The sequence below is a fragment of the Micropterus salmoides genome, unplaced genomic scaffold (assembly GCF_014851395.1).
Source record: "Micropterus salmoides isolate LMB-PRFRI ecotype aquatic unplaced genomic scaffold, ASM1485139v1 Ms_hic_scaffold_7, whole genome shotgun sequence".
In the NCBI taxonomy this organism is placed as follows: Eukaryota; Metazoa; Chordata; class Actinopteri; order Centrarchiformes; family Centrarchidae; genus Micropterus; species Micropterus salmoides.
Window position 1 is genome coordinate 35,540,371 of NW_024044459.1, and position 14,728 is coordinate 35,555,098.

Below are 14,728 nucleotides of genomic sequence, written 5' to 3' on the forward strand. Positions count from 1 at the left end.
AAGAAGTTTGGCAAACTTAAATATAGAAATCTGTCTTAACTCAGAAATAAATGGTTTTTTATAGAACTTAACATAGACAGTATTAAGTTAGGGCTACTCATATACAGGTGCTGGTCATATAATTAGAATATCATCAAAAATTATTTCAGTAATTCCATTAAAAAAGTGAAACTTGTATAATGTATACAAGTGTATATAAGTGTTCATTCCTTTTAATTTTGATTATAACTGACAACTAATTTAAACCCCAAAATCAGTATCTCAGAAAATTTGAATATTGTGAAAAGGTTCAATATTGAAGACACCTGGTGCCACACTCTAATCAGCTAATTAACTCAAAACACCTGCAAAGGCCTTTAAATGGTCTCTCAGTCTAGTTCTGTAGGCTACACAATCATGGGGAAGACTGCCGACTTGACTGCTGTCCAGAAGACGACCATTGACCCTTTGGACAAGGAGGGCAAGACACAAAAGGTCATTGCTGAAGAGGCTGGCTGTTCACAGAGCTCTGTGTCCAAGCACATTAATAGAGAGGCGAAGGGAAGGAAAAGATGTGGTAGAAAAAAGTGTACAAGCAATAGGGATAACCGCACCCTGGAGAGGATTGTGAAACAAAACCCATTCAAAAATGTGGGGGAGATTCACAAAGAGTGGACTGCAGCTGGAGTCAGTGCTTCAAGAACCACCACACCCGAGTGCTTGGAGGACCTTGAAGTTTACATTGACCAGTGTTTTCATCGAGTGGTCATGGGGAAATCCAAAAGAAACCGCACTGAAGACTCACCTGGAGCATCACCTGGAGCAGTCTCCTCGCAAGGTGCAGATTTCACAGAAATCCTGGATTCAATAGACAAGAAATTGTCTAGCTTTGATGCCCGATTATCTCTTGTGGAAGTACTTCACAAAGAGTTTCAGGCTCTGCGGGAATCCCTGGAGTTCAGCCAGAAACAGGTGGTTGAGCTCGCGGCGGAAAACAAGGTCCTCAAATGTTCGGTTAAATCCCTCAGGGAATGACGCGGCTCTCAGCAGACAATAAAACATTAGAGAAGCGATCATCGATCTCCAGACTCATAGTATGCGGGATAATCTGGTCATTTCGGGCGTCCCGGAGCAGGCGGATGAAGCCCCAGAGGAGACCGTTAAAAGCTTCATCCAAAATCAACTGAAGCTCCCGGCCGAGACCGTGAAGAACATCAGCTTCCACCGGGTGCACCGCCTGGGAGGACGGCGACAGGAGAACCAGAGGCCCAGGCCCATCGTCGCAAAGTTTGAACACTTCAAGCAGAAGGAACTGGTTAAAGGCCGCGGCAGGGAGCTGAGAGGGACCAACTTCAGCGTTAACGACCAGTTTCCCCGGGAGATCCTGGACCGACGCCGAGTCCTGTTCCCGATAAGAAGGAAGCTTATTGGAGAAGGATCACGGGCTGTCATCGCAGTGGATAAACTTTACGTTGATGGCCAGCTGTACCGCAACCGAGACACCACTCCTTGGCTCTACTAAGAACCAATCCAGCAACAGGTGAACTGTATCACTATGCGATCATGTTTTCCCCTCTCAGTTAATTACTCCGTGACATATGGCAAGTTAATAGTTATAAAATACAGTGCACGTCTCAACAGCCTATACTGTGGTTATCTGACTAGACTGTCCGATAATGTTTTGTGTATTTTCCTCTGTTTTTGTTTCACTGTTTCTTTCTTTTGTTAATGTTGCTCTTCCTCCGCTGTTTACACATCGATCAGCTGCGCAATTTTCATACTGTTTAATTCACAAACAGTCGGGCACACCGCTAGTACACACATGCAGGTGCATACAACATGAACACCTAGACACACACATACAGGCGCATACAACACACACAATGATACAACACGCACACTGCACACACTAGCCTTCACCACATCCCTTAGTTGAATGATGACCTCACTTATAATCACCTCTTGGAATGTACGCGGAGTTGGTTCAAGGGAAAAGAGATTAAAAATTTTTAACCATCTAAATAATCTGCAAGCAGACATTGTCCTACTACAGGAGACTCATTTACCCAAGACAGCAGATAAACTAACCTTACCACAGTTTCCTCACTCGTACTCAGCCTGTTATAACTCAAAACAAAGGGGTGTCACCATTATGATAAATAGAAAAACACACTTTGATCATAATACCACTACTATTGATCCAGAGGGTCGATTCATTATTGTTAACATTTCGACTCAAAATACTCCTTTATGCATTGCTAACATCTATGGCCCAAATGTTGACGACCCCTCCTTTTTTCATGCTTTCTTCAACTCACTCTCTGCTCACTCAGACACAGCTCTTATATTAGGAGGGGACTTCAACATGGTATGTAATCCAGCAGTTGACAGGCTCAGTACGGCAGGTGGTCACCGTATTTGGAAATCGGCAGACATCCTTAAACAATACATGAGCGATTTTGGTCTTTGCGATGTTTGGCGTTCTCACCACCCCACTCTTAGAGAATATACCTTCTTTTCACCAGTCCACCACTCATATTCTCGCCTTGACTATTTTTTGTTTAGCAGCTCAATTATGACAGACATTTCCAACACTCAGATTCACCCTATCACTATCAGTGATCATGCACCGGTTTCTATCACTCTTACTAAAAAAAGGGTCACACGGCCAACTAGAAGTTGGAGATTTAATGCATCATTGCTTAAAGACCTAGATTTTATAAATTACTTCAAAAAGGAGTGGGCAATATATATGGAAACTAATGACCTGCCAGGAACCTCGCCATGTCTTCTTTGGGAGGCAGCAAAAGCAGTCATGAGAGGTAAAATAATCTCCTATTCATCATACAAAAAAAAGAAAGAGAGATCTTGTGAATTACAGCTAGAACAAAAAATAAAAACATTAGAAACTACCCTTGCTGTCTCCCCACAGGAACACATGCTGAATGATCTGAGAAAATCCAAACTTGAATTAAATGAAATTATTAATAAAAAGACCCAATTTCAGTTGCAAAGACTACGCTTGGAGAACTTTGAACATGGCAATAATCCGGCAGATTCTTAGCCAGCCAATTGAAATTGAATAAAGAAAAAATAACTATTTCTTCCTTAAAGGACTCAGCTGGGAATCTGACTTCAAGAAATCAACAATACATTCAGAGATTATTATAAAAACTTATATACATTACAAATTGACCCATCTAGCTCTAACATCGATGCATTTCTGAACAATATAGATTTGCCAAGGTTAGATGATGAACAGATCAGGGCTCTGGATTCACCTGTTTCAATGGCTGAACTCCAGGAAGCTCTCTTACATATGCCGAATAATAAAGCCCCTGGGCCAGATGGTTTTCCCGCTGAACTCTATAAGGAATTCTGGGAAATACTTGCGCCCACATTCTATAGGATGGTTATGCAAATTAGGGGTACTTGCATGTTGCCTCCAACAATGAATTCTGCTAATATCAGCCTGCTCCTTAAACCAGACAAAGACCCCACACTCCCGTCCAGTTATCGCCCAATATCACTTATTAACGCAGATCTTAAAATCATCTGCAAAACCCTAGCAAGAAGGCTAGAGAAGGTCACTCCTGGTATAATACATTCTGACCAAACAGGATTTATTAAGGGCAGGCACTCCACCAACAATACACGCAGGCTACTTAACGTAATAGACTATGCCACTATTCATAACCTGGAAACTATAGTTGTTTCTTTAGATGCAGAGAAAGCATTTGACAGAGTAAATTGGAAATTTCTATTCGCTACTTTATATAAATTTGGATTTGGAAACTCTTTCATAGATTGGATTAAAATCTTATACAGTTCCCCAAGAGCTTCTGTCAAAACAAATGATCATACTTCTCCATGCTTTAGTCTCCAGAGGGGTACCAGGCAGGGTTGCCCACTCTCTCCCTCGCTATTTGCTATTTTTATAGAACCGCTAGCAGCTGCGATCAGACAAAATAATAATATTAAAGGAATTCAAACAGAAAATATACACCACAAGATAAGCCTTTATGCAGATGATGTATTACTTTTCCTCCTAAACTCACAAACTTCTCTTTCTGAGACAATCACACTCCATCTCGGACTACTCCATTAACTGGAGTAAATCCATAGTTTTACCTGTAAAGTGTGATTTCCAGAGTATATCTACCACACCGCTAAAGTCTGGGAATATTAAATATCTGGGTGTCAATATTTCCTCCAGGCTGTCAGAACTGACATGGCTAAACTACACGCCTTTACTTAAATCTATAGAGGATGACCTTGTATGGTGGACATCATTACCTATATCACTCATGGGAAGAGTCTCCACCATAAAAATGATGGTCCTGCCTAAAATCAATTATCTGTTTTCAGTGTTACCCACCAAACCCTCTGCTGTCTGGTTTAAATCACTGGACTCAAACATCTCAAAGTTTTTGTGGAAAAATAAACCCCCACGAATCAGTCTGTGGTGGTTTAGAACTGCCAAATTTTTATCATTACTTCCTGTCTAATAGACTACAATATATCTCAAAATGGATCATCAGAGCCCCCTGGACCACTCATGGATGGACATAGAACAAACCTTCTGTAATGAAATTAAAATTTCCGATATGCCATTCATCAGTTCCAGCATCAAACGTCATACCTGCTTTAAAAGCATTAACATAAGCACTTCCTTGGCAGCTTGGTGGGAACTTCTCAAAATATCTGGGTCTTCACCTATCCCATGCAGATTTACCCCCAATCTGGAATAATCCTGACATCCTGCAAAATAAGAAAACACTAAATTCCCCACTGTGGTATGACAAAGGTATAAGACATCTAGAGCATGTAATGCAAGGCAGTAACTTTATTCCATTCCAGGATCTAGTGGCACAATATGGAATTAGCCATAATAGATTTCTGGAATTTCAACAGTTTAAATCCATAATTCAGGCTAGATTTAAGGATAAAATAATGGACTTAGATTTACCTCCAATGATAACAGACTTTCTTAAACTCTCGCCTCCAAAACTGTTATCAAAAGTATACATGTTACTGTTAAAAACAGATAGTTCAATCTCTCTCCCATTCTTAAAGTGGGAGACAGATCTATCCATTAGTCCAGACCAAAACTTTTGGATGCAGATATGTTTAAATACCTTTAGAATGACTACAAATCCCAATCTACAACTTATACAGTATAAAACTCTCCATAGAACACACTATACTGGACAAAGGATGTTCAGAATGGGTCTTATGCAGTCAAAAATCTGCCGGAACTGCTCAGGTAACATATCTGATAGTTACATGCATGCTTTGTGGCAATGTACACCTGTTCAAAAGTTCTGGCAGAAGATATGTGAAGACCTATCAATATGGCTAAGTTACCCCATCCCAGTTTCCCCATCACTCTGTGTGCTGGGGGACCTAAGTGACATTAGTATAGAGGTTGACACATCATACATGCTTCTCACTGCCTTATGCATCGCCAAGAAAACTATCCTCATGAACTGGAAGGCCAAAAAGAATATAAGTATCACCCAATATCGGAATCACCTTATAGATCACATTAGCATGGAGAAAATGTCTGCTGTAAAAAAAACGGCGGTGGTGCGGCGCTCGGGATGCCTAGGGCGCGGGCTTGACGGGGTGCCGCTGCTGCGGGGTGGGTAGCCACTCTGCTTAGGTGTCGCGCGGTTGTTGGTATCGGTGCGCGGGTGGTGATTTTGACTCGCGCGCTGTGCGGATGTGGTAGCGCTCGGTGCTTGGCTGCCTCTCTGTGTGTCCTGTGTGTGGGTCCGGGATGGGGGGAGGGGCGGGCGGCGGGCATGGCGGTGGAGGTTGGTGGGGGGGGATGCTTGTGGTGGGTTTCGGTCCGGTGGTGAACGTGCAGCGTGGGTCACGGTGTAGCCGTGGGTGGGGTCTGTGGTCTCTCTGGCTGCGGGGGGGATGGGGGCGGTTTGCGCCGGCTGGCATCTCTCCTGCGCAGCGCATTACTTGGCTGTTGTGTGCCGCTAGTTAGATTGGTAGCGGGATAGTGTTGATTGGCTCATCTGTAGGTCATTATTGGCTTGCGTGCTTGTCGGGGGTTGGGGGCATCGGGTGCGGGCCGGGACTGGGCTGGTGTGCGGCTCTGTCCTGTGTGCATGATGTGCATCCTGATAATTGCATTTCGGTTCTCTGAGGGGTCTGGCGACTGGTTGTTGGAGAGGTGGGGGACCGGGAAGAAGGGGTTGACGGGGTGGGTTGGGGTGCGGGCTGGTCCTTTTTGAGCTGGTTGGGGGGTGTCTCCTCTGGATTTTAGTGCCCGGACTGGATGCTTGGTGGTTGTGCCGGGATCCTGTGTATGGAGGGATTGTGCTTTGGGGTGTGTCGATGGTTGCTTCGCAGTCGCGTCGCGGCCCTCTGGATTGTGGTCGTGTTGAGTCCTAGGGGCTAGGTGCATCTGCTGACTCCCTAGGGCTGAGGGGCTGTTGCTGCTGTCGCGGGGTGATTGCTGTCTCTTTTCTTTGGGGACGGTGGGGGTTTGTGTGTGGGATGCTTCGCTGCTAGGGAGGGAAGGGCGTGGGGGTGGGGGTCTTCTGGCCTGACCTGGCCTGAGTGGCATTGCCTCCTGGGTGTGGGCCGACCTTCGGGTCTGGGCTGTTGGGCCGTTCTTTCCTTGGGTGGGGTCCTTGCTGCCCCGGACCTGCTCCCTTGTAGGGGGGGGGTTGTGCCAGCTCCGATGGCCTGGTGGTGCTCGGAGTGCTCCTGATTGTGGGGGAGCGGTGAGATGGAGGGTTGGCAGTGGGGCTGCTGGAGGGGCCCCGGCGAGGACGGGGGATTGTTGGACTTTGGGTTGGGGCTGCACTGACCTGCCTTGGGAGTGTGTGGGGGTCTGGGGCACGGGGCTTTGGAGCCTCTGGGTCTGGGGCGGGTCTGCGCGCTGGGGGGGCTGGGCCCCCCTGGGCCCGTCCTGGGGATGGGCGGGGTTGTCGCTGACTCTGGGGTGCTGCCGGTGCTAGAGGGGCTCTTGCTATAAGCCCTGGGCTGGAGGGACCTGGCGTCCTCTTGCTTAGGGGGGTGGGGGACGAGACTGAATAAATGATGGGGCCAGTCAGGAATCTGGTCTTCTAGCCTCCCTATGACCTCCTTCACCTTTCCCCCTTTGGTCATGTCTCACAACATACACCCTTAGGACCCTGGGGGGCGGGCAGCCTGCAGGGCGTTTGGGGGGTGGGGCTGCTTTATTGCGGCCTCGGACTTCTTCCTCCCTCACTGTCTGCCCCTCAATTTTAATTACACATTAGACACAGAGGGCTTGGGGGGTGGGAGGGGCACGATGGGAGGCTCCACTACCTGACAGTTGTGGGGTGCCTGTGTCACAACTACCCTCCAATTTTAGTTGCACCTTAGTTACCACACACCTTATCTTTACTCCACCATACTTCACAATCCATGACATGCATCCAACACAAAACAATACATTTACAGAGGCAGGCAGAGGGGTTGAAGGAGTGGGGGAGATTCTCATTGGCCTCGTGTCCTACCCCTGGAGCCCCGGGTGTCGGGGGTGCTGTGGGGTTGGTGACGGCCTTGCCTGATCTGGGGTAGGCTGGGGGGGTCGGGGCTCCCCTGGCGTGGGGGCCCGCCCTTGGCCTAGGGTTCTGCGGACTCGGGCTTGTGGCCTTTGCTCATTTCTGGGCGGGTGGTGTGTCCCTGGACCTGGGGGCCCGTTGTCTCCTCTCCTCGTCTGGGCCCTCTTCGGCAGAGGTGAGGCTCCCGCTGCTTCCCCCTGCCAGCTCTCTCACGGTGGGGGCATTCAGCAGTCTCTGGGGCGCATGGCCGGTGTTGTCGGGGTAGGTTTTGGTGCTCCTCCTTGGGGGTGCTTGACTGGGGGGGCTGGGCCCCTGTCCGGGGATGAGATCGGCCTCGGGGGCTGCTGTCACTACCTGCACTGTAGGGAGGGATGCCTCTGGCTGGTCTGGGGGACCGTTGGCTCCTGGTTCTCCCGCGTTATCGCTCCCTGGCGGCAGGGAGCTTCCCGACACGGCTTTCTGCTGTTCTTCCTTGGGGCGGGGTACAGCTCCCCTGGACATGCGGTCTGGGGTCCTTTGCGCTTTGGGGGGTCGCAGGGTGTCCTGGCTTCTGGGGGTGGGGGTCTCTGCGCGGGTTGATCCAATTGCGGTTTGGTGGGCTGCGGTGGGATTGTGGGGCGATTGTCTTGATGCATTATATTTTTTCCCTGGGCAGGGTCTCTGGATGGCTGCTGGGCGTTTAGTTTGTGCATTGGAGTCTGGGGGAGGCATCTCCTCGTTGGCTTGGAGGGACCAGTTTGCGTCCCTGTTTTGCTTCGTTGGCCTCGGATCCGTGCTTGGCCAGTTGTTGGACCCCTCTGGATACTGAGGTATATAGTTAGTTTTCGGGATGTGCAGTGTGGGTGCGGGGCAGGGCTGTGCTCCGGTTTGTTCTGGGTTTGTGCCTGGAGTTCTCGGCCCTAGACGGGTGGGTGGGTTGTTGGTGGCATGCAGCTGAGCTAGTTGATTTTGCCTCGTTGCTGGTTTGGCTGGTGTTGCATGGCGGCCGGGGGCGCGCTGGGCATGGGGGATGTCGGCTGGCGCCGGCGGCCTTAGTTTTTTTGGGGGGACGGTGGACTTTTATTGGCGGGTGCACGGTGACCTGTGCGGCGCGTTTGCTGCCGGGCTGGGACTTGCTACTGGTGTTTCTCTCTGCTGGCTTTCGCTGTCGTGTTGTTCCGTTTGCTCTCTCTCGTTTGCCCGACCTTGCACGCGGGATTCGCGGGGGGCTGCTGGGCATTGGGTGTCACCGTGCTCGCGCAGTGTGCGCGTTGGGCTCGTCACTTGTGCATTGGTGTTGATGATTGCGTGGCATTTGGGCATTTTGGTTGTTTGCTGCGCGGCGGTGGGGTGCTGGATGGGGGGGAGCCACTGGTCTATGTTGTGTGCGCGCCGTGGTCGGTCCGGGCGCTGCTCTTCCGCGGATTATGCTTTTTGCGTTCCGTTGGCATTACGTTGTCAACTGGCATTTAGGTCGGGGTCTTCTGCGTTTGCATCACAGTGCATCTGGGAGTCTTTTTTTTTTTTTTTTTTTATTATTATTTTTTATTATTATTATTATTATTTTTTTTCAATTCAATTCAATTCAATTTTATTTATATAGCGCCAAATCACAACAACAGTTATCTCACAGCGCTTTTCATAAAAGAGCAGGTCTAGACCGTACTCTGTGATGTTATTTACAGAAGCCCAACAGTTCCCACCAAGAGCAAGCACTAGGCGACAGAGGCAAGGAAAAACTTCCTTTTAAGAGGCAGAAACCTCGAGCAGAACCATGGCTCAGGGTGGGCGGCCATCTGCCTCGACCGGTTGGGGTGTGAGAGAGAGAGAGAGAGAGAGAGAGAGAGAGAGAGAGAGAGATGTAAGGAGGTAGAGAGGGGAGGGAGGCAGCCTACACAATATACACACAGGGGTACAGACAGTGAAGGTAATGTTGCTATAGACTAAATGAAATATGGTACAGATATTTATAATAGTGTTAATGGTAACCATCGTAATGTTAATGATTATAATAACAGTAATAACAATAAGACTAGCAACAATAGTCGTTGCAGCAGAGGGTGTCGAGCAGGAACACGGGGGCAGCAGGTGACCCGCAGCCACAGCTCCAGACTCCACAGCTCCAGAGCCAGAAAACCTGCAGGAAGTGATAGGAGAGAGGAGAGGGACGAGAAAGCACAAGACTACCAGAAAGGGGAGAAGTTGTGTTAGTAACATGCAATAATGGGATAAGGTTGCATACAGAGGGAGAGAAAGTAGAGGAGAGAGGAGCTCAGTGCATCATGGGAAATCCCCCGGCAGTCTTAGGCCTATAGCAGCATAACTAAGGGATGGTTCAGGACTACCTGAGCCAGCCCTAACTATAAGCTTTATCAAAGAGGAAAGTCTTAAGCCTACTCTTAAATGTGGAGATGGTGTCTGCCTCCTGAACCCAAACTGGAACCTGGTTCCACAGGAGAGGAGCTTGATAGCTGAACGCTCTGGCTCCTAGTCTACTTTTGGAGACTCTAGGAACCACAAGTAACCCTGCATTCTGGGAGCGCAGTGCTCTGGTGGGGTAGTAAGGTACTATGAGCTCTTTAAGATAAGATGGTGCCTGACCATTAAGAGCTTTGTAGGTAAGAAGAATGATTTTAAATTCTATTCTGGATTTTACTGGAAGCCAATGCAAAGAAGCTAAAACAGGAGAAATGTGATCTCTTTTCCTGGTTCCTGTCAGAACACATGCTGCAGCATTCTGGATCAGCTGAAGAGTCTTAATGGACTTTTTCGAGCAGCCTGATAATAAGGAATTGCAGTAATCCAGCCTAGAAGTAACAAATGCATGGACTAGTTTTTCTGCATCATTTTTAGACAGGATGTTCCTGATTTTCGCAATATTACGTAGGTGAAAAATGGCGGTCCTTGAAATTTGCTTAATGTGAGACTTAAACGACATGTCCTGATCAAAGATAACTCCAAGATTCCTCACAGTGGTGCTGGAGGCCAAGGCGATGCCATCCAGGGAAACTATATCTTTAGATAATGCGTCACGGAGGTGCTTAGGCCCCAGAGCAATAACTTCAGTTTTATCTGAGTTTAACATGAGAAAATTACAGGTCATCCAGGTTTTAACATCCTGAAGGCACATTTAAAGTTTAGCTAACTGATGAGTTTCATCTGGCTTGATCGATAGATATAACTGAGTATCATCTGCATAACAATGAAAGCTTATGGAATGTTTCCTGATAATATTGCCTAAAGGAAGCATATATAAAGTGAAGAGGATTGGTCCAAGGACAGATCCTTGAGGAACTCCATGAGTAACTTTGGCGTGCATGGAGGACTCATCGTTAACATGTACAAACTGAAATCGATCTGATAAATAGGACTTAAACCAGCTTAGAGCGGTTCCTTTAATGCCAATGAAATATTCCAGTCTCTGCAATAGGATCTGATGGTCAATGGTATCGAATGCAGCACTAAGATCTAATAAAACCAGTACAGAGACAAGTCCTTTGTCTGATGCAATAAGGAGGTCATTAGTAATTTTCACCAGTGCTGTCTCTGTGCTATGATGAGCTCTAAATCCTGACTGAAAATCCTCAAATAAACTATTGCTCTGTAGAAAGTCACACAGCTGTTTAGCAACTGCTTTCTCCAGAACCTTAGAGAGAAATGGAAGGTTAGATATAGGTCTATAGTTGGCTAAAACATCCGGATCAAGTTTGGGCTTTTTCAGAAGAGGTTTAATTACAGCTACTTTAAAGTACTGTGGTACATAGCCTGTTGATAAAGATAGATTGATCATATCTAGTATAGAGGTGCTGACTAAGGGTAAAACATCTTTAAGCAGCCTAGTCGGGATGGGGTCTAAGAGGCAGGTTAATGGTTTAGATGAAGAAATTATTGAAGTTAGTTGGTAAAGATTGAGGGAAGCAAAACAGTCTAAACATGTATCTGGTTCTACAGCTGTTTCTAAGGTTCCTGAGTTAAGAGATAAGTCGGTGCCAATTGAGGGCACGTCTTGGTGAATTTTGTCTCTAATAGCTAGAATTTTATCATTAAAGAAGCTCATGAAATCGTAACTACTGAGAGCTACGGGAATACTTGGCTCAATAGAGCTGTGACTCTCTGTCAGCCTGGCTACAGTGCTGAAAAGAAACTTTGGGTTGTTCCTATTTTCCTCTATTAATGACGAGTAGTACGCTGCTCTGGCATTACGGAGGGCCTTCCTATAAGTTTTAAGACTATCTTGCCAAATTAAACGAGAATTTTCCACTTTGGTGGAACGCCAATTCCTCTCAAGTTTCCGTGATATTTGCTTTAATTTGCGAGTTTCAGTATTATAATCCTTATTTTTTATAATCCTTATTTGTAGAGCACTTTTCAAAAACAAGTTACAAAGTGCTTTAACAAGTGTAAAGAATAATACAAAAAAAAGATAAGAGCATGAAAATTTAATATAAAATTAGTAAAATACAATAAAATAAAAGGGATAAAATAAAGTCAAATAAGATCGGGAAAAGCTCTCCTATAAAAGTATGTTTTAAGAAGGGACTTAAAAGAGTTCACTGACTCAGCCGACCTGATTTCCTCGGGCAGGCTGTTCCAGAGCCTCGGGGCCCTGACAGCAAACGCTCTGTCCCCTTTAGTTTTCAGTCGAGACTCTGGAACAGACAACAGACCTCTGCCCGAGGATCTCAAGGTACGTGCTGGTGCGTATGGGACTAAAAGGTCAGAAATATAACAAGGCGAGAGGCCATGAAGAGCTTTAAAAGTGATCAATAGAATTTTAAAGTCAATTCTAAAACATACTGGGAGCCAGTGTAATGAAGCTAAAATAGGAGTAATGTGGTCATATTTCTTTGTTCTGGTTAAAAGCCTGGCAGCTGAGTTCTGGACAGTCTGGAGTCGATCAATAGATTTTTGGGTTAAACAGGTGAAAAGGCTGTTGCAATAATCCAGGCGTGATGAGATGAAGGCGTGTAAAATGGTCTCGGTGTCCTTAAAAGTTAACATAGATCGAATTTTAGCTATATTTCTAAGTTGATAAAAACATGATTGAACAAGCTTTGTGGTGTGCTGCTCGAAATTTAAATTACTATCAAACCAAACACCAAGGTTCTTTGCCACAGGCTTAATGTGATTTACTAGGGAACCAGCAGATGGCAGTATTTGATTTGCCATCTGCTGGGACCCGATGACCAGGATTTCTGTTTTGTCTGAGTTCAGCTGGAGGAAATTATTTGACATCCATTTTTTAACTTCACAAAGGCAGTTGTTAAGTGAACTCAGCATTCCAGGGTCTGTGGATCTGACGGGCAAGTATATTTGTGTGTCATCAGCATAAATATGAAAAGAAATGCCATGTTTATGGATAATATGTCCAAGGGGAAGCAGATACAAGGAAAACAAAATGGGTCCTAAGACAGACCCCTGAGGCACACCATATTTAACTGGACAGAATGAAGAGACATAGTTGTTTACAGACACGCAAAACTTCCTATTTGACAGGTAGGATGAAAACCATTCTAGAGCAGTACCAGAGATCCACCCAGTGCCTCAGTCTGTCTAACATGATGTTGTGATCAATGGTGTCAAAAGCAGCGCTAAGGTCCAGGAGTACCAGGACTGAGCACATACCTTCATCAGCAGACATTAAAAGGTCATTGGTGACTTTAAGCAGGGCAGTCTCAGTGCTGTGGTACTTCCTAAAACCAGACTGAAACTTTTCAAATATTTGTTATTTTCCAGCACAGTGAGCAGCTGTTTGGACACAATTCTTTCTAGAATCTTTGCAATAAAAGGCAGTTTTGAAATTGGTCTAAAATTTGTGGGAGGGAGGGATCTAAACCAGGTTTCTTTAAAAGTGGGTTCACGCAAGCCGTTTTAAAATAATCAGGGACACAACCAGTAGATAGGGAGCTGTTGAAAACAGAGATCAAATGGGGCCCAACAGAATCTATTACTTTTAGTAAAAATTTTGTAGGTATTATATCAAGTGGGCTGGAGGACACTCTCATTTGTGATATTGTTTTTAAAAGCTCAGACAAGTCGATGGGATAAAACTGGTTAAAACTCTGTTGTTGCTGGTGAGGAACCTCTGAGTAAGAGGCCACGGGGGTAATAGAGGCTCTGATTGACACCACCTTATTGGTAAAATAAGATAAAAACAATTCACAGTCATCATTACTTCCAGCTGAGGCACAAGGAGGGGTTGGGTTTACCAGCTGATCCACAGTCTTAAACAGAAACCTGGGATTGTGTTTATGTGTAGTAATGAGTTCAGAAAAATAGTGTGTTCTCGCATCCTTAACCATTTATTGTAGTTAATTAATAAATCCTTCAGACTGAGGTAATGGACTTGGAGATTGGATTTTTTCCATCTGCGCTCTGCTTTCCTGCATTCCCTTTTTAGGCTGCGAATGCTGTCATTTATCTAGGGTTGTTTACTAGCTTTAGACGTAGGCCTAACCTTTAGAGGAGCAGTAATATTTAGTGACGACAAGCAGATATGATTGAAGTGATCGACCAGATTGTTGGTGTTGGAATCAGACAGGTGTTGGCTTTGGCTCTGAAAGAATGCGCAAAACTTTGAAACACTTTGTTCATTAAAGATGCGACAACACACGGAGCTTGGTGAGGCGGCATGAGTAACAGACGAATCGCAGCTAAAAACAACACATCTGTGGTCAGATATGGTCATGTCCACTAATTCCACAGAGGAAATGCTGACACCCAGGGTAAAAACCAAGTCCAGTGTATGACCACGGTTATGTGTTTGCCCTTTGACATGTTGTTTGAAGTTGAAAGAAGTGGCCATATTTAAAAAGTCAGTTGCATTAACATTGTTGGGGTCATCAACATGAATATTAAAATCGCCACAAAGAACAATTCTGTCATAATTTAAAACCAGAGTAGATAAAAATTCAGGAAGTTCTGATAAAAATCCTCCAGGCGGTTTTGGGGGGCGATAAATTATAACAAATATGATAGGTTGCAGCCCTCCAACTTTAAGAGTGAGAACTTCAAAGGAGCTAAATTCATCACAGCGTACTTGATGACATTTAAAATTTTTCCTATACACGCTCACTAGCCCACCACCACGACCACTGACCCTCGGTTGACTAAAGCAATCATATTGAGGCGGACACAGTTCAGCTAGCTGGCTATAGTCATTCATCTGCAACCAGGATTCAGTTAAAAACATAAAATCTAGATTTGCAGACAAG

At 45.8% G+C, this 14,728-nt stretch overlaps 1 pseudogene; it reads right to left on the reverse strand.

The window, feature by feature from the left end:
• The window catches only part of LOC119892343, a 34,966-nt pseudogene that overhangs the window by 3,493 nt on the left and 16,745 nt on the right, over positions 1-14,728 (reverse strand).